At 50.7% G+C, this 20375-nt stretch overlaps 1 protein-coding gene across 2 annotated transcripts in view; it reads left to right on the forward strand.

The window, feature by feature from the left end:
• The window catches only part of PFKFB3 (6-phosphofructo-2-kinase/fructose-2,6-biphosphatase 3), a 74842-nt gene that overhangs the window by 2595 nt on the left and 51872 nt on the right, over positions 1–20375 (forward strand). The window contains exon 1 of one of the 2 annotated variants that reach the window (XM_042990978.1): positions 6799–6997. The exons of the other annotated variant lie outside the window; for it this stretch is intronic. The gene's annotated coding sequence lies outside the window, so the exon portion shown is untranslated. Of the gene's footprint in view, positions 1–6798; positions 6998–20375 lie in introns of those variants that run through there. 2 annotated transcript variants of the gene reach the window in all.

The raw sequence follows: 20375 nt of genomic DNA on the forward strand, positions 1-20375 counted from the left end.
CCATGCTGTGTTTTTGGGGCTTGACAGGTAGGACTTTGGGATCAGCTTGGTCAGAGGCCCAGTGAGAACACCAGGTGTGCTCGCTCATAGGGGGCAAGCTGAGCAAAGTTCAATAAGGGGACTGTTAGAGCATCTGGGTGGGGTGTGCGAAAAGCGCAAAAGAGAGGCCCAAAGGGCTGAGGAGCCTGATCGGGGCTGAGCCAGCTTACGATCCAGGCAGCTCGTAGTCCCAAGGAGAGCGGAGAGCAGACTGGGAGAGTCAGCAGCAAGGTCACGCTCCTCCCTCCCTCTGACCTCAAGGCCCGGGCAGCCTGCCGGCCGGAGCCCCTCGATTCCACGCAGGCTGGCCCGCTGGGACGCAGAGCTGGGTGGGCTCACCTTTGGTGGAGGGCGGATCTGCTGAGACAAACAGGTGACCTGCCCAGGATCTTAGGTCCTGTGCCTTGAGTGTGGGATGAACAAGCTGATTGATGTCTCCCGAATGCAGAGTTCCGTGACTGCATGCTACGTCATTCTTTGTTTTGTTCGCTCGTTCATTCATTCATTCATTCATTCATTCATTCATTCTCTGGATCGAGTGCGTGCTATGCACCAGGGTCACGCACCGTGCTGGCCCAGTGAGGTTTGGCAGCTCCCTCCCTGGACTGACACCTCCAGTCCGGCCCACGGCGCTCCCGTATGGCCAGGCAGAAACCACCGAGCGTGGATGGATGAACGAAGCTGGCCGAGATCGGCCCGGGCAGCAGCTGCCAGCGACCTTCCCCACGGGCAGGTGGGGATGACGGTGGCCACGGTGGGAAACAGAGCTTGGTCCTCTGCCATGTGGCTGGAAGAAGTAGGCTTCGAGATTGGTCTGGGTCAGGAGGAGGCAGCACTCTCCGAAGTGGGCAGGAAGAGCTTGGGCCAACACCAGGTGAAGGCGGTGGTGGGCGGGGGAGGCCGTGGTGGGGGGTGAAGGCTGGAGCCCCGCTGTGAAGGGAGGGGGTGGCTCTTCTCGGAGGGCTTTACAGATAGGAGACGGGGTGACTGTTCCTGAGATTTAGGTGCGGCTCTGTCCGAGCCTGGGGTCTCCACTACCTTCTCGAGGTCCCCTTCTGGTTGAGAAGTAAAACTGTCTTAGGGAACGGGGTCGCAAGGATTCTGGCACAGCCCCACCTTTCGGGGGGGACAAGGGGAACAGTGACTGACAGTAAGAAACCCAACTAGCATCACAGAGCATCCTCCACACGCCTTCTCCAAGTGCCTTCTGTGTGCTCACCGGTTCTCCCCACCTGCTGATGTGAGTGGCATCATTTCCCTGTAAAGATAAAGGACACGCGGCTTACAGGGACAATGCAGCTTGTCTAAATTCCCTCGCTAAGTTGTGTGCTCCGCAGGGCTGGGACTTAGGCCTCTGCATTCTTCCTTTCCGGCACGGCCGGTGATGGCCCAGGTTAGGAGATGACGTAGGATATGATCGCCATCAGGCAGAGAAACCGTACAGTATGAGAAGTCTGCCGTGTGAACCAGCAATTTCTTTCACATCAGAAAGGCGCAGAGGGACAGACGGGGTTGCCTGACGCGTCTGGGTCTTTGAGAGACGGATGCAGGCGGATGCGGGTGGGCCCGCACAGGACAGTACCGGCCTTCTGCCTCTCTTCAGGTGGCCCCAGGACACTGCCGTCATAAGTGCCGATCCCCGTGTCGCGGAGCTGATGACAGGCCGCAGCTGCTTGGGGAGCTGACCGGTGCCTGCTGGGCACAGGGTTTCCGGGGATGCTGAGGGAACTAAGGGAAAAACAAATACCATCACAAGGGATGCGACACATTTGGAATTCCTGCAACTCAGCCACTTGCAACAGGAAATCAGTTACATTTGTTTCGATTTTACTGACAGGGTCAGCATTTTGGGACCATAAACCCAGGACCTGTCCTTCCTTTCTCTCCCCAGGGGAAGTGCGAAGATCAGATCCTGAAAAGACCTTCTCCAGGAGGGGCTGGGCTCTCCTTCCTTCCTGTCCCGGGGGCCTCCCTGCACTCTGGGTGTCTGTGATGGTGGGCTGTGTTCTGGGGTGCGCTCTCCTCCCCCAGGGCCTAGCAGCTTCCTGGATGAGGCCGGGGCTCCCTGGCCATTTCAGAGCCGTATCCCAGATGTGCCTGCGGCGTGCTCCCCAAGGAAGGAGACCCAGCGGTGCTGTGTACGGACAGGTCCTGGTGTCGGGGGGAACAGGCTGGCCGGGGAGCTCGGAGACCAGGTAGTGACAGGGCGACTGGGGTCAGTTACTGGCTGGATTATCTCAAGTCACTTAAGAGCACTTGGCCTCAGTTTACCAGTCTGGGAAAGGAGCGTGAGCTAAGATTCCTTCCAGATCTGACTCCGTGCCCTCCAATCATTTGTCTCACACACACGGAGTCTCCCACGCGTCTTGGGCAAGCTGTCTGCAGGAGGTGGAAGGGATCGTCTCTGTGCCTTTGTCCCCAAAGACTGTCCTGGGCATGCTAGCCTGCTGTCTCCCGGTGTCTTCAGGAGAGAAACTAAGTTTCAGGCAAGTGGCACATGACAAAGTCATGGCCCTGCGTCCTCTGGTCTCCGTGATCCTTCAGCTTTGACCTCAGGACTGAAATTTATGCCCAAGGAAGTTGGTATCGGAGTCCAATTTCTTTCTTTCTTTCTTTTTAATGTTTATTTATTTATTTTTGAGGAGAGCGAGCACAAGCGGGGGAGGGGCAGAGAGAGGGAGGGAGACACGGAATCCGAAGCCGGCTCCAGGCTCCGAGCCGTCAGCACAGAGCCCGACGCGGGGCTCGAACCCACGAACCGTGAGGTCGTGACCTGAGCCGAAGCTGGACGCGTCATCAGCTGAGCCACCCACACGCCCCTCAGAGTCCAGTCTCCTGAATGTGCGTTATACCTTCCTGTCCTATGGAGTCTGGAAGTCTGTGTGTCCGATGTCAGGCCATCATATTCATGGGTCTGGCAGTTCCATCAGGTAGCTCCAGGGCTGAGAACGTTTTGCTCATCTTCCCAGAGTCTAAAGTAATCATAAGTAGCAGGCCCTCCCGTGTGGAACTTTATAGGTAAGAGTGACTGTGCCCACACCATGCTGGCAGTCAATTTGTCAGAAAGAGAGCCTCCCTCTTCCCCGCGTCCGTGGCCCGATGAAAACAAGCGGGTGTTCCAGAAGTGTGGGCCCTTCACCTGGCTTTCCTCTCTTGATGTGCAGGGAGCTGAGCTGGGCTGATGCTTTTTGAGGAAACTACTGTGTTCTTCCTTAGGGCCAAACTGCTTTGGTGTTTTTACCTTTTCCTTGACGTATTGAACCCCAGCAATGGATTGGATTCAGAAAGCCCTCCCCTCGAGGCTGTGGAAGTCATCACGAGGCTTGGGGACCTGGCTCGGTCCAGTCACAGGCAGAGCAAAGTTTCATCGGTCAGTGGGGGCAGACAGGAGCTCAGAGAGGTACCCCAGAGAAGCGTGGGCTTCGGGGCAGGAAGAAAGAAAGAGAACGAACCTGTCAGGAGAGAGATGCGTTTTGACGCAGACAGACCCTGGAAAGCCTGGCCCCCAGCACCATGGCCGCATGACTGTTCGTGTGGCCAGATGCTGCCTGGGAAGAGTGGGTGCAGAAAGTCCCCTTCTGTAGGGAAATGTCCAGACCCTGTGGGCCTTATTCCTGGCCACACATTTGGATTAACCGGGGAGCTTTTAAAAAAGTCTGATGCACCAGAAATTCTGATGGGATAGTTTTGGGCCGATGCTCGGGCAGAAAGTTTCGTGAGCCAGTACCGATCCCAGAGTGTATGGCAAGCTGTGATGTTTTGTAGTCTCTTCTGTCTCATTGAAAAGGATTCTGGTGTGCTTCCAGCAAATCAATTTCAAGGCCACTAGTGGGGAGGAGCCCACAATCTTGAAAACACTGTTCTGGCGTGATAGCTCGTGCTGCAGAGGCTGGGGGCTGAAAACTGCATTTCCCAGCTCTCCCCTGCAGCTGGGGTGCCGAGCGAGACTTAGGGTTTTCACCAAGGTCCGAGTGGTCCTGCTTCAAGGATTCTGGCAGGTACAGCTGTGGAGGCGTCCAGCCTCTCAGCGGGGGGCTTTCTGAACCAGGCAGCCTCGGCAAGAAGCGGGGAACGTGGATAAAAGGGTAGAGTCCCCCCCGTTCGGTCAGCCATCCGCAAAGGCCCCATTTCTCTGGGGACATGCACAAAATAACCATTTGGGGAACACTGAGAATGGGAGGGTCGTAGACTCACTCAGTAGTTGAGGACATTGACATAGAACGGGCAAGAGGGGCGCCTGGGTGGCTCAGTCGGTTAAGGGTTCGACTCTCAGTGTCGGCTCAAGTCATGATCTCACGGTTTGTGGGATCGAGCCCCGTGTCAGCCTCTGCACTGAGTGTGGAGCCTGCTTAAGATTCTCTCTCTCTTTCTCTCCACCCCTCCCCCCGCTCCTGCTCCCACTTGCACTCTCTCTCTCTCTCCCTTAAAATAAATAAATAAACCTAAAAAAAAGAAAAGCAAGAAACACAACTGGATGCCAGCTGGCTGCCTCTGCCCACAGTACCTTCCTGTGCTGTTACTTCAGTCATTTCCATACGCTCTTCAATCATCTGGCAAAGATCTATCTGTTCGGTGCCAAACAAACCCCACAGCACCTGCTTTACCTGCGGGGTAAAGAGCTGAGGGTACAGCAGTGACCAGTGTAGACAAAACTGCCTGCCTTCATGGGACTGACTTTCTAATGGGGGTAGACAGGCAATAAACAGATAGGTAAATATAGAGAGTGCCCAATGGACCTAATGGCTATGGAGAGGAGGAAGGAGAGTAGGGATGGGGGGCAGGCCTCTGTTTTAAGTAGGATGGTCACCCCAGGGTGACATTTGGGTAGAGACTGAAGGGAGTGAGGAGTGGACGGTGCAGTATGTTAGGAGAGTGTTCTCACAGGGGGAAGTGCAAGTGCAAAGGTCCTGTGGCCACAGTGGGCTGAGTTTGGGAGGAAATATGCAAGCCAGTGAGGCCACCTTTAGAAAGGTAGCAGGGCAGGTGCTATAGATCAAGGCTACTCTAGGGCCTGGGCCTCTGACTCCGAGTGGGATGGGAAGCCCTTGGAGGGTTTCAGCCGAGGCGTGGCAGAAATTAACTTGGCTGTTATAAGCCATGAGTGCAGGATGTGGCTGCCTTCCTGAGAACAGGCTGTAGGGTGACGAGGGTGAATCAGGGAGACCAGGTGGGAGCCTGTTGGTGAGCAGTGACATTGGCTTAGGTCAGGCTGGGGGGAGGGGCAGGTGGTCCAAAGTGGTTGGATTCTGAATATATTTAGGAGACAAGACTGCAGGGTTTGTGAGGGATTGGATGTAGGGGAAGAGGAAGGGTGAGTCACGGGTGACTCCCTAGCTGCCTTGTGGGAGGGATGCCGAGGGCCCTGGTGGTTATGGTCGCGGCCGCGCCACCAGCCGAGGCGCCACCAATCCCGGGGAGTTCGTTGGCGCTCTGTAACTGTGCTGTTGACCTCCAAGAGGAGCGGGCCTCCCCAAGCAGCGGTTCGGCTTGTATCCGTGGTTCGGGAGGGTTGGGACTCAGCAAGGAGCCTTCCAGAAAGACCGATTATGCTCTGAGCCAAGTGTCAGACAGACACCTCCTTTAAGAAAAACCTGGCTTTCAAAACCAGGATTGATTATTATTGCCACACATGAGGGATTCTTAAAGTTCGGGTGTGTTTTACATAATGGACACATGGCCGAGCGTGGGTAGTTTCCCAGCCGGGAGAGAAGCGTGTGCTGGGGTTTTCACGTTGCCAGTGTTTCTGTGTCCGTAGTACCCGATTGCCAGACAATTTCTGTCCATCCTTCAGTTTCCTTAGACCACGAAGGCCTCCATTGTCGGAGAGGGGAAAGCTCCATGCCAGAGAGCCGTCCCGAACAAACTCAGCCCAGCCACCAGCTGACCATGTTGGCCTCCAAACAGGGTGACCGGCTCGACCAGGATTGCCCGGGATGTCCCCCTCCTTAGTGCGGGAAACCAGGAGACAAGGCCACCTCCTGAGTGCCGGGCACACCAGGACGCTGGGTCACCCCACTTGCCTCCAGCCAGCCCTGGCCCCCGGGCTTGATGGCCTCATTTAGAGGAATAGGTTTTAAAACCTCATTAACATTTGAATAACAAAAGGAAAGAATCCAAGCTAACCTCACAGCCCCGCAGACTTGAAGACTCAGGAAGATGTGTTTCCTTGCGGTTCTGCCAAGGGGCGTGGAAGGAAATCAAAGCAAGAATTGTCGGCCACTCGCTGCCTCCTGCTCACAGTAAAGGAATCCGAATCAGCAGATTGGCTGGTGTCTGTGTGAAAACTCTGCAACTTGAATGTCATGCTTTTAGGATAAAGTGAGTCGGTTGGCATCCACTTCACCATGAATCATGTCTGCTGCAGATACATCATTTCCCAGATATACGTGGAGAACAAAAAGTGGAGCCCACTTCAAGCCAAATCATGTTTTGGGCAAATCCTGGATTATGTAAAAGCTTTTCATTTGAAGTCATTTGAATGAAGCAAAAGGTCCTGTTGTCACTGCTGCTGCTTTAAGGAAATTTATTATTTCTTTTTTTTTTTTTTTTTCAACGTTTATTTTATTTTTGGGACAGAGAGAGACAGAGCATGAACGGGGGAGGGACAGAGAGAGAGGGAGACACAGAATCGGAAACAGGCTCCAGGCTCCGAGCCATCAGCCCAGAGCCCGACGCGGGGCTCGAACTCATGGACCGTGAGATCGTGACCTGGCTGAAGTCGGACGCTTAACCGACTGCGCCACCCAGGTGCCCCAAGAAATTTATTATTTCTTAAGCGCATAAGACTTCGAAAAATTCATTTTGTAATGCACGCCAGTAAGTAACAAACGGCATGACGGTAAAATCACGATCCGTGCTACCGAGCAGTGAGACGGGCCTTTTTCCTCTGTGGCTACGTTCCTTCCCCTGGCTTCGGTGAGAAAGAACCCAACGGTTCGTAACACCTGTCCGTCACCAGGTATGTCGGTCGTGGGCATGTCACGGAGAGAAGCTTCTGCACCGGTGATGTTCAGTCTAAAAGGAACAGCTTTCAGCGGCTAGATGCACACGTACAGGAGACGAATAAATGACCTTTCGGGGTAGTCGTGCCATGCAATGTTACACTGCGGTCTGGGTGAGCCACGCGCTCTGATAGACGGTTGTATTCGATATTGTCATGACTGTTTAAAAAATTGCAAAACGTTAGGTGCAGTGAAATACTTAAAAAAATTTTTTTTTAACGTTTAATTTTTGAGAGAGAGCGAGAGCAAGCTGGGAAGAAGGGGCAGAGAGAGAGGGAGAGAGAACCCAACGCAGGGCTCTATCCCACGAACCGTGAGATCGTGACCTGAGCTCAAGTCAAGAGTCTTAACCAACTGAGCCACTCAGGGGCTCTGTAAAATATTTTTTTATAAAACACCTGAAACTAAACAATATTGCTTTTAAGCAATACTTACATAACAAAACAATATTTCTTTTTATTGTTATTTTTTTTAATGTTTATTTATGGAGAGAGAGAGTACGCAAGCAGGGGAGGGGCAGAGAGAGAGAGGGAGACAAATCCGAAGCAGGCTCCAGGCTCCGAGCTGTCAGCACAGAGCCCGATGCGGGACTCGAACTCATGAACCGCGTGATCATGACCTAAGCTGAAGTCGGACGCTTAATCAACTGAGCCACCCAGGTGCCCCAAAAACAATATTTCTTTTGTAAAATTCAGTATAATGGCTACTTCCGTCTGGAGGGAGACAGGAGCAGGGATGGGGGAACATGTATAGAGAGTGAAAAGCTCAGCTATCAATTGGCTGATGGGTTTCTGCTGGTCTGTTATGTCACTTCAACAGTATAAAAGGGGGCCGTTCAAAGATCAATGAGGAGTGCATGAGATGAACCAAGGATTATGAACCCAAACCTCTGTGCCTGGGGCCCCCAAATCAAGAAAGAATGAAGAATTTTTCCTCCTACTTGTTAAGGAGATCAGCAGTTTCCAAAGCTGTGTTTTCATGGTTCATGAAATAATTGTCAGGCAAGTTGAGTGCCCTTTGTGTCTACAGTCATGATTGTTTTCTAGACAAATGGACAAGAAAGAAGAGTGTGTAAGAAGAGTGTGGTAAATCGATGGGGTGCCTGGGTGGCTCAGTCGGTTGAGCGTCCGACTTCGGCTCAGGTCATGATCTCTTGGTCCGTGAGTTCAAGCCCCGCGTCGGGCTCTGTGCTGACAGCTCAGAGCCTGCAGCCTGCTTCGGATTCTGTGTCTCCCCTCTCTCAGCCCTTCCCCTGCGCACACTCTCTGTTTATCTCAAAATAAATAAACATTAAAAAAAATTAAAAAGAAGAGTGTGGTAAATCTAAACACTGAGTGTGGTACTTCATCAAAACAGGACATAAAATTGTATTTTTAAATTTTAATTGTTCGTTTCTATTACTACCAATTATATTTAAGTTTTTTTTAAAGTCTATTTGTTTATTTTGGGAGAGACAGAGATAGAGAAAGTGGAGGAGGGGCAGAGAGAGAGAGAGAGAGAGAGAGAGAGAGAGAGAGAGAGAGAATTCCAAGCAGGCTCTGCACTGTCAATGCAGAGCCTGACATGGGGCTCAAACCCATGAAGCCATGAGATGACCTGAGCCAAAACCAAGAGTCAGACGCTTTACCCACTGAGGCATCCAGGTGCCCCGATGTTTAAGTTTTAACAGGGAAACGGAATTATTTAGAGAGTCCATTTCAAGTAGTAGGTACTTGTAAGTATTAGGTCCTTAAAGATAGGGACCCAGATATGTGTATGTGTGTGTGTGTGTGTGAGAGAGAGAGAGAGAGAGAGGGAGAGGGAGAGGGAGAGGGAGAGGGAGAGGGAGAGAAAGAATGATACAATAAATACAGTACATGAGCCTGGACTAGGGCCTGGGCATTACCATGGCATTTGGCCAGATGCATTTGGAGTCCTTATTGTATTCGAGTTAATCTGCTTTTAATGGTTATATTGTAGTTATACGTGTAGGAAAGCATCTCTGCCTTTTGGTAATACACTCTGAAGTATTAAGAAGAAATGGGGCATGTTTTGTCTTCATGGTTCAGAAAAAAATATGCATGAATTTTTTAATTTAAAAAATATTGCGTATGTGCTATTTTGTCTATATAAAGTATATATTTAAAAAATGTAATTACATAGAGGATGATAAAGCAGATGTGGCAAAGTATTAACAATTGGTGAGTCTGGGTGAAGGATGCGTGGAAATTCTCTGTGCTACTCGACATTTTTCTGTAAGGCCGAAATTATGTCAAAAGGAGAAGTTAAAACAGGAATGAGAAATGCTCGGTCACTTCTCCAGCCACATTGCCTAATCCCGTACCTTTTGCCCCATCCTTCCGTCCTTCGGTGTGGCCTGGGGCCATGTTCACCCTGCCTGGAATATTCCTCCCTCAGATGAGCTTGGCGTGAACCCTGCAAAGCATCAACTGATTCTCGTCTCCTCATGGAGGCCTTCCCTGACCACCCCTCTAAGAGCCCCCCGCCCTTCCCATCACTCATTTCTTGGCTTTTCATTTCTGAGGGTACAGGCAAGGGCACTTTTTATACAGATTCACCGACTGTATGACCCAGCAATCCCGTTCCTAGGTGTAAACCCAAGAGAAATGAAAACAGTTGCCCACAGAAAGGTATACATGAACTGTCAGAGCAGAGTTAGTCATAATACCCCCGAAGTACCAGCAACCCAGTGTCCACCAACTGATTGATGAACACACGAGGTATACCTACCCATACACTGCAATCCAGCACTAAAAAGGAATTGCGTATCTACAGAGCAGAGGGGTCTTGAAAAACATGCTAAGTGAAAAAGCTATTCACAGAAGATTGTGTGATTTCATTCATATTTAATGTCCAAAAAGGCCCATCTGTAGACATAAAAAGTGGATCATGGCTGCCTGCAGGTTAAAGGAGGAGAAAATGGGGGTGTGACAGCTCACGGGTTTTTTCGGGGTAATAGAATGGTCCCAAAATTGCGATGTTCACACAAGTTTGTGAATATAGAAAATGCACTGGATTGTGTAGCTTTATTTATTTTTAATTTATTTTTAATATTTATTTTCGAGAGAGATTGAGAGTGTGAGTTGGGGAGGGAGCAGAGAGAGACAGGGAGACACAGAATCCGAAGATCCAAACCAGGCTCCAGGCTCTGAGCTGTCAGCACAGAGCCTGACGTGGGGCTCAAACTCACAAACTGTGAGATCATGACCTGAGCTGAAGTTGGACGCTCAACCAACTGAGCCACCCAAGCGCCCATGGATTGCACAGTTTTAAATGGGCAACTTCTATCTCAGTAAAGCTGTTCCAAAAAACAAACCAACAAACAGATTTCATCATCCTCCATGGAAGCTGGTTTCTCACCCTTCGAGAAGCAACTCTTATCCCCATTTGTGGATAAGCAGAAAGGTACCAAGATTTTACAAACTTTGTCAAGGTGAATGGAGGACCAGGAGGAGTGGCTGAGGCTGGGTCCTGGGTTCCAGGCTCCCTAATCTTCTGCCTGGACCATCATGTCCTTGTTCTTCCCGGGGGGCCTAGCCTTGGGGCAGTGAGGACAGTGGTTCCTGACCTGAGCTCTGCCCTATAGCAGCATGGAGACCTCAGAGAACATAGAGAGGTACTGGGCAGAGACCTGTTTTCTTGTCCTGTGATGGCTCTATTTGTCATGTGGCTTCTGATTGGCCACCTCACCCCTCTGGACCTTCCTTCTCGCGTCTATAAAGTCAAAGGGTTACCCGGATTATCTCTTCTGGCTCTTATATGCTACGATTCTGGAGATTCTCTTTCATCTGTCATAGTGTAATTATTGGTTTCTACAACCTACATTTGGTTTTTAGCCCCAAGATGGGTATAGTAATGGTATTTAACTTGTGACGCATGTCATATTTTAATCTCAATGTGCATCAGGAAGGTCTTAAAAAATGAAGTTTAATTAGTAGCCTTCTTCATCCCCTGCACAAAACGTGTGTCAGACTGGACTCTGGAAGAACATACATAGCCACCTTGAACGCATCAGGACGAGCCAGTCCCCTACCATAAAATGGCATATCCCTGTCATACTCTGGGGTCAGTAAATCTTTTGTCCTTCGCACGTCCAGAAAAATGGTTCACAGCATGCCCTACGTCACTTTTTTGTTGTTGCTATTCGCTTACATTTTACCTCTCTTTAAAGCTGAGGTATAACATGTATACGGTAAGTGTGCAAATGTACATACGTGTACATCCGTGCAACCAACACCTGATCAAGCTGTAGAACATTTCCAGTAACCCCCAGAAGGCTCCTTCCCATCCTTGCCATTGAGAAAGCTTCTCAGCAGAAACCACTCACTGTTCTTTTGACTTCTCTCATTATGTATGTTTGCTTGTTCTTGAAATTCACATAGAAGGAATTCTACCTTATATATCTTTTGAATGTGGCTTTTTTCCCCCAACATCCTAACTGGATTTTTCTGTGTTGTTGTGTGTAGAAATCCTTAGTTCATCTTCATTGCTATATAGTATTGTATAGACTACGGTTTGCCCCTTCCATTGTATTCATTCATTCATTCATTCATTCATTCATTTGTATTTAATTAAAAAAATTCTCTTAATGTTTATTTTTGAGAGAGACAGGAACAGAGTGTGAGTGGGGAAGAGGCAGAGAGAAAGGGGGACACAGAACCTGAAGCAGGCTCCAGGCTCCAGCTGTCAGCACAGAGCCCAACGTGGGGCTCGAACCCACAAACTTCAGATCATGACTCGAGCCAAAGTCAGATGTTTAACCGACTGAGCCACCCAGCACCCCCCGTTTTTTTTTTTATTAAAAAATTTTTAATTCCAGTATAGTTAACATACGGCATTATATTATTTTCAGGTGTATGAGATAGTGATTCAACAAATTCATACATGACTCATCGTGTCCCTTCTGTTGTTGTTGTTGGACCTTTGGGTTGTTTCTGGTTTGGGGTCGTTATGTTCAGAGCCACCATGAACACTCTGTTGTACCTGTCTTTTGGTTGATAAAAGCGTCCACTTCGTGGTCTTGCTGGGTCAGAGTGGAGGTGTAAGTTTAGCTCCTAAATCCCTTGGTCTGGATGATTTTCTCCTCTGTAAATTCGAGACTGGGTTATCTATCTGATCTAGAGGAAAGGTACTATCTTCCTCAGGAAAAGTTTACCTTCTCAAGATTTTATTCCCCTTACATCTTCCTTACTGTGTCTTTGCCCCTGAAAACATTGTTTTCCCATTCTTTTTTTAATGTTTATTTATTTATTTTAAGAGAGAGAGAGAGAGAGAGAGAAAGAGAGGGAGTGAATGAGCAGGAGGGAGGGGCAGAGGGAGAGAGAGAGAGAATCCCAAGCAGGGTCTGTGCTGTGAGCTCGAACCCACAGACCGTGAGACCATGACCTCAGCCAAAACCAAGACTCGGATGCTTAACCGACTGGGCCATCCAGGCGCTCCTTCTGTTCTTCGCATTAACAGCCTCATGGCCTGCCTTTCCTTGGGCACACCCCCCTCTCTCCCAGCTCTGCCTTTTCTCAATAGCTCCCTCCTTTGGTGTGTTTGCTCCCCATTTGCAAGGCCTCACTCTTGAAGCCACCCTCTGCCTTACAGTCTCACAGTCTCACAGCTGGAGGTAATCATGGTTCTTGTGCTATAATTTGTGTTCATTCCGTCTCCCCAACTTGACTGTAAACTCCCTGGGCAGTGCTCCTCCTGTCCAGCCGAGGGCCTGGCAGATGATCGAAAACTGTGTGTTGGGGGAATTCATTTATGGGAACGCTAATACTCCGGTGCCCGTAAGATTCCTCAAAGAATGTCATTCTCTGACTCGAGATTCTTTAATTCTCCATTCATGATTAAAATTTCAAAGTGCATCAGAATCTTGTTGTGCTTCCTTACAAGGATCGCGTGAAGGGGGTGGTCAGGGGAGGCTGATGTGCTGAGTGAGGGAGGAATAGAAGGAATAGAAGCCCGGAAGGCCTGCAGCTTTCCCGAAGTCCTTTGCGGCTGACTGGTTCATGGAACTCCCAGCCTTTACGTCTTTATGTGTAGTTGAACCTGTAAAATCGTTCAGGTGACTTACTTTGGGGTGTTTCACTTCATCGTCTTCTCCGTCGCACCTTTCCCTCATCCCCCCACCCCCCGGGCCCGCCCCCAACAAGCCACATACTTATTTTTCAGAGGGAGACCGCGTTGGGTTCCACGCTGCTTGCTGTACGTTGCTTCGATCGTGCCCTGTTATCCTAGCTGGGAATACCCTCCTCCGTCCCAATGACCTAGAGCGTCGGGTGGACATTAAAAAGGGAATGGAGCCTCGGGAGAGGGTGGCCCTGCGCTATGCAAGGCGACAAAGATGAGCGGTAGCGGGTCTCCCCTAGAAGGCGTGAGGACCACACAGGCTTTGCCGGCCTCCCGTAACAGAGGAGATGCTGGCTGCTTAAGCGACAGCCAGAGAGGCATCAGGGCAGAACTGGCCAAAAGGAGGCTGAGATGTCAGGAGACCTCTCTGACCCACTTGGCCTCCTAATAACCCATGTCCGTGGTGTTCTTTGTTTTGAAACAGAAATTGCAGAATCCGCCCCCTCCCTGAGTCACTTGACTCTCCCCGACACTCGGTGTGTGTTTGTACACTGGCCTCCGGAAGAGGGAAGGGCTGCCCTGCTCGGGAGAGATGGCTCATAAGCAGACGGGAAGGATCCCTCTGTGTCAAACACTGCATAAAACACCTGGGACTTAGTGACTCACTTGCCGGAGACTTGTCCCGTTAATTTCATACGTATTGTATTTGTGTTTCTACACAAACATACCAACTTCGACTTGTAGGTGTTTGATGACTCAGAAATACAGTTTCCTGGCCCGCCGAGCCTTGATTGCGTGTTAGGAAAGTCAAGGCGTGTGAAGGCAAGGGACTGTTGGCCTGGGGAAATTTTCATTTCTGTCTCTTTCTGCTCTAAAAAATGTCCAGACTTCCGCAAAGTTTCAAGAATGGCATAGAGAATGACCTGTATCACCGAGATTCACCCGCTGTTGCATTTTACCCTGTTAGTTCCTCAGTTGATTTTGTTGATGTCAAATAACCAGCTGCAGACATCATGACACCATCCCCAAATGCGTCAGCATGTTCTTCCCAAGAACGAGAACATTCTCTTAAATTATCACGATATACTCATCAGCCTAGTTGGAAACTGAACACGGACACCAGACTGTTACTAGCGGCTGGTCCATATTTGGATCATCTCGGTAGTGTCTCTTATAGATTTTTTTCTTTTTGTATCTAGGATCCCATCACGTGTCACACATTTATCTAGAAGTCTCTTTTTATCTAGAAGAGTTCTGCATCTTATTTATAGTTATTTTAATGATACTGATATCTGTGAAGACCCTGGCCACTTCTTTTGCAGGAGGCCCCTCGATCTGGAATTGCCTGATTGTTTCCTTCTTAGATTGAAGTTTAACATTTTTGGCAAGAACACAGCATGCGTGATATACATCCTTCTTACTGGTGTTACATCAACAGACTAAGATATCCGCTTGTCCCTTTAGCAGTGACGTTAAATAACTTCGGTCATTTGGTTCACTTACAAAGATAACTTTTCCCCTTTGCAATTAAAAATGCATCTTTGTGGGGGCCCCTTGGGTGGCCCAGTTGGTTAAGTGTCTAACTTCTGATTTTGGCTTAGGTCACGGTCTCACGGTGCGTGGGATCAAGCCCCAAGTTGAGCTCCTTGTTCATAGGGTGGAGCCTGCTTGAGATTCTCTCTCTGCCCCTCCCTCCCTCAAAAAATTAAACATTTAAAAAATGTATCTGTGCAGATCCTTTGGGATCATTCACAAAATGTGAATAAAAGTACTCTTGTCCCCAGTAATCTTGAATGCAGTGGTTTTAGCATGGATTGATGATTCTTGACTGGAACACTTATGGTGGCTAAAAAATTTAGCCACCATAGCCAACATTTATTGGTTGGCATTCTATTATAAAGAAGAGCTTTCCTGCCTACCCTTCCCTTTAAAATAGTTTTCATTTCATTATTATTAATAGTAGTAATGGTATCGGTATAGATTCAGGGACTTTAAAAATTATCATCACATGTATTATAAGCAATCCATCCCTCACTTACTCATTTTGATGCTCGGATTATCCCAAATTGGGATGAGAGCCCTCTCCAGCTGGTTGCTGTGTCCTTTCGACACCATCTGAGTTCTTCCTTATATTCTGGCACAACCAGAGGTCCCAAGCTCAGCCAAGGAGCCCTGGTTACGTTTAGGGGAGAATGAGAGTTGGTAACCAAGGTCTGGGCTCTGCTGTGTTCCTTGTTAGAGGGTGTCATCGTTTCTAGGGCCTTTCCCATGGACAGAGCTAGGAAACAGGTTTTTCAAGATCACAAATTCATATTGCTCTTATCCCAGTCCAATACCAGAAAGTCCTCCCTCTCTTCTCCCCATTCTGGGTTTTGCATCTTTCATTCACTTTTTATATTTTCCCTAGGAATTTAAAAAAAGGCTTGAATCTCCTTTACTCCTGGTCTTATTATGAAAATAAAATTCCTCGTGATTGATGTCTGTTTCCCCGTAAGTGAGGACATTCAGTAGATCATAAATTCAGGGCAGAGGTGAAGGCTCGTGCCCCATCTCCTGGGGCTCTAAAAAATATCTGCACAGATAGGAGAGTCTGGAGGGAAACACAAGCACGAATGTGTTATGTTTTTTCCATATTTTCTAGTCATTTCACAATGAACGTATGCTACTCTTAAAATAACAAAATAGTATTTTAAGGCAAAAGAAACCTAGATAGGCTAGATGTCAATACTTTGGTCCTACATATTGTAGGAAAGGAAAGATCATTTTCCCTTTACCCGTTTAGATTCTTAGCTGAGACTCTCCCCGCCCCCGTAAAAAATAAACAGGAGGAACCCCCCCCACCACCAATTTTTAATTATGTATGTGCATCCATTCATGAGCCCCACAAAGATAAGAGACTCAAAAGACCGCCAGGCAGTTGAGGCTCATGGACCATTCTGAGCTAAGGAAAGGGATAAGGGTCAGGGGTTTCAAAGGCAAGGAGGAATACTCACAGGAAGGTCAGAAGAGAAATTCATGGTAAACAAGGCTGCCCTGCCATGCATAGGAGTCAGGTGAAGTGATGTGTGGGCATAGCTGCATTCCTGGCATAACCCCCTTTCCATGTAAATTCCTCCTATAAAAGCGTCACTTATGCTGTTTGCAGGCTCCTCCTGTGTCTGCAGTTTCTCAAAAACAATCAGCACAAAAATCCTTATGCCAGAGGCATACTTGGGGTGGCATGTTCTGGTCCCCTGCCATAGAGCCAGACACCGTGGGCACAGAGATGGTCAAGGACCGAGTGATAAGAGGATGGCAGGCAGAGGGCAGCGCTCCGGGGGCCTCTCTCCAGCAGGAAGGTCGAGGAGGAGCCCGGGCTCTGCACGCTCCCGCCCCGGGCAGCCCGGTTTCTAGGGCGATGCCCCCACCCGTGCCGTTTCTCGGGTCTCCGGTTGGGACGGCTCTGTGGGGCAGGAGCCGCCTGGCAGACCGGGGGCGCCACAGAGCCGGGCGACACGCCCCATCCCTTGCCACCGCCGGTGCCCGGCGCTGAGGTCAGCGGAGCCCGGCTGGCGGGGGGCGAGGTCAGCCCGGGACACCCGGCGCGGGGCGGGGCGGGGCGGGGCGGGGCGGGGCGGGGCGGGGCGGGGCGGGGCGGGGCGGGGCGGGGCCAGCGGGCGCGCGCGCGCCGATTGGCTGCAGGCGCGGCGCACGGGCCGGTCAGCGCGCGCCCCGCCCCCGCTCCCCCGCGCCGCACGCCGCGTTCACGTGGCGCCGCCCCAGCCTGCCCCGCGCCGCTTGCTCCGGCACGTGGGCGCGGCGTGCAGCCGGCGCAGCTGCGCGCCTCGTGGACGCTCTGTCCCCTTTCCCCCTCTCCGCCCCGTGGCCTGTTTTCGTTCTGCTGGCCGGGATTCCCCCCCCCCCCATTAGGTCTGGGAGCGGCGGCGCGCTGCCAGCGCGCCAGAGGAAATAGGTCGGCAGGTGGTTGACCGATCCGGTCGGGCGGGGCTGGGACGCCGGTGCACGCAGCGGAGGGGGAAGGGCACACGGGGACACGTTAAAAGAAGGAACGCGGGAGGTTGCTAAAGAGCACGCAGTGTTTTTATCTTTGGGCAGTACATAATTCTAAGTGCCCGACGCTGCTTTTCCCCTCTCTCAGCATCGTGGACGTGATGTTCTGTGCAACCTCAGTAAACAGCCGGCACAGGTGCTGCGGGATGACGCCTTACTGAGGGCCACAGTGGCCCTGGGACACAGCAGCCACCTCCTGGGTGCAAGCTGTCTCAGCCCCTGGTTTGGGGCCCAGGCTCTGACCACCAGCTGGGGGCACGCTCCCCTCCCCACTGGTCCCGGCCCCACGGCCTAGAATGAATTGGGACCTTGGCTGTAACGGACTCTTCCTTAGGAGGGCTTGGAGTTAACTTGCAGAGTGACTCAGCTGGTGAAGGGTCAGGAAACCCAAGTCCTAGGAGAGGTGCTTGAAGAACTGGGGATGTTTAGCTCAGACCAGACGGGCCCCGAGGGCCTGTGAGCCTGTCTGCAAGTATTTGAAAGACTCATGTGATCAGATTTGACTGGTCTCGTGCTGCCCTAGGGGACAGAACAGAGCTGTTTATAGGAGGTGAATTTCAGGTCAATTACAGAGACTGGGCAGGAATGAATGTTGGATTCTCCCCGGGAACTAGGTACAGCTAGGTGTTTGCATGTATCAGTAAGAAAATAGCAGAGCCACGATTGGAATTTCGATCTGCTAGGACTGCAAAGCTGCTCTCTGCCTTTCGTGATGCATTTGTTTTAATGGAATGGGTTACTTTGGGCGTAGTGCCAAAGAGTTTCTGCATCGCTGGAACCCATTGGACTGGAGGATTCGTTCAGCTGTGTTTAGCCGTGTCACTGATTCTCTACTTGGGTTGAAGAGGGAAGTTGCCCGGGGCCAGACGAGGATGCCAGAGGGAGGAGGCCACCTATCTCCCAGCAAGTGAAAATTTCCAGCAGGGTACATCTCTTACCCATTGTGCCTGTGAGTGAGTGCTCTCCGCCTGGTTAAAGCAATAATCTTGACTTTAACAAATGTGATCACAGTATCCAGCTGTCATCCAACGTCTTTACTGCCTCCTAGCCCTTCCTTTTTTCAAATCTGATACCCCTTTCCCTTATCCAGCTCTTCTGCCTAGGCCAGACTAAAAGTGGGACCAGTGCAGTAAGCGCCGAGGAGTAGATGAGTAGATGCGCGAGCAACCTGGGCTCATTTCGGCCCTCTAGGCAGTGCCAGGTATGGTGTCCGGAAAGGTCAGGAGGGAAGGACCTGGGCTGCTCGGATTCGAGCTGTGGCCCTCGGGGTCTGATACTGCTGACCTCGAGCATGTAGGACAGATGCATCCAGGAGGGAACTTTCTCTGAAGTTCGGGAGTCATTTTGTGAATTAATAGCTTCACAAGAGCTCTTTAGGAATCTCCTTTTGCCTCATGTGCATGTATTGAATTGTCCAAAACAAAACCCGTAATAGCATACCTGGAAGGAAGGTAGGAGTATGGAATGGGTATAAAGAGGCAATATCTGGTTTTTCTTGGCTCTCCAGCAGACCAGGTTACAGTTTCTTATCAAAACCCAGCCAGAAAATACCAAACTGAGCCTTCTTCTCCTGGAGGAATTTGCTGGAAGCAGAGTGGTCTCCTCTCTGCCCTGGACATAATTTTCAGAGATCTAGAAGGTGTGTACCTTCCTTTCAGTAAGTCTCTGGTTATTCCTCCCTAATCCCCTGGGTCTTACGCGTGTCCTCTGCTTCCGGGGTATTAAGGTCGCGGAGATCTCCCAGGTAGCCAGTCCAGCCCAGCTAAGCAGTGCCTACATGTAAGATTAAGATCTAAGCGGTGATGCAGAGAAGGTGAAATATTTGTGTCTGCCTGCAAGTACTCTCCTGCGTTTCCTCTCCTCTCTCAGATCCTTCCTTAACGATGATTCTTTAAGGGATCGTAGCTCAGTTTTCGTTTTAACTGATTTCAAAGATCTTTAACTCAAGGGATGGCATCCTAATGGTGGGCTTTACGGCTTAAACTTAGGGAGAGGGTAGGAGCAAAAGTTCAGATGCATTGTTCTTTCCCTGGCCTTTCGCTGTCCCCACCCCAACATCCCCCCCCCCCCCCCCAGCATAGCTCCCTGGTCACCACCACCCTGACCCTGCCATCTTTGTATTAATGAATAAGGGGCAGACATGGAACCCCTCAGGCTCTTGCTGAAGCAGGGAGGGATAGCAAGAATGAGAAGTTGTCCCTGGGCTCTGCAAGTCAGACTTCCCGGGCTCAGACGCCAGCTCCGCCAGGTAGGAGCTGTGTGACCTTGGAGAAGTTCCTTCACCTCTCTGTGCCTCAGTGTCCTCACCTGTCAACGGCGCAGGGTGGTTGTGAGGATTAGGCCCCAACCATGCCTAATGCTGGCATATGCTTGGTGCTCCAGGCGCCGCGGCTGTTGGTTCCTGACCGGAAGGAGCCCTCAGTCTTGCACTGACCGCTCCGTGGTTGCTGTCAGCACTGCTTCCGTGTGAGCTTAAATGGGCCGGAGGACTCCAGGATGGGTGGTGGGCACAGCAGGTGCCCCTGCCCCAAGTGCTAACTGGTCCTCAAACCAGGCAGTGTGCATGGCCTTGACTCCCACCCAGGACAGCCCCTCCCAAAGTGGTCCTTAGCAGGACACCTCTCCTTCCTGCCCCCACACTTCTCTACCAGGCTGGTCGCCCTCTCATACTCTTGCCACGAGGTAGCTGGTTGGGTGGCCACGTGCCTGGGGAGCAGAACTTTTTCCATCCTTTCTCATTCTTCTACCCGTGGGATTGTGATGGGGTCTCTGGTGGCGACAAGCAGAGCTGGGTCTCAATTTTAGAGAACGGAGGAAGAAGGAGGCTCCAAGGTGGGCGGGGTCAGTGCTGTTGGTTAGAAGGGGTAGGAGGCGGGGCGTCAGCCGACCCTGAGCAGAACCGTCTTCCCTCTTCCCCTGCGGCTTTTGATGTTGTCGCTCTTGGGCCTTCGTATCTGTGCCTTAGGCTGCCTTGGAGGTGAACTTGCCCCTGCTGTCTGCTGGTGTGGGGACGCCCGAGGGGCCGGGAGAAACGGGATAGTTTGCTGTAGTCCAGACAAAAGCTTGCTAGTGTGCAGAGCCTTTGAAAATACTCGGGAACAATTTGGTACCCTCTGCGTGTTACGCTGTGGGGTGATATCTCAGCTGCTGAGCTCTTGCCTACGAAATTGGTCACAAGGCTCAGGGAGGTTCAGGGGAGGGTTGGTTATAGTTATTTCATGGATG

The sequence above is a fragment of the Panthera tigris genome, chromosome B4 (assembly GCF_018350195.1).
Source record: "Panthera tigris isolate Pti1 chromosome B4, P.tigris_Pti1_mat1.1, whole genome shotgun sequence".
Classification (NCBI taxonomy): Eukaryota; Metazoa; Chordata; class Mammalia; order Carnivora; family Felidae; genus Panthera; species Panthera tigris.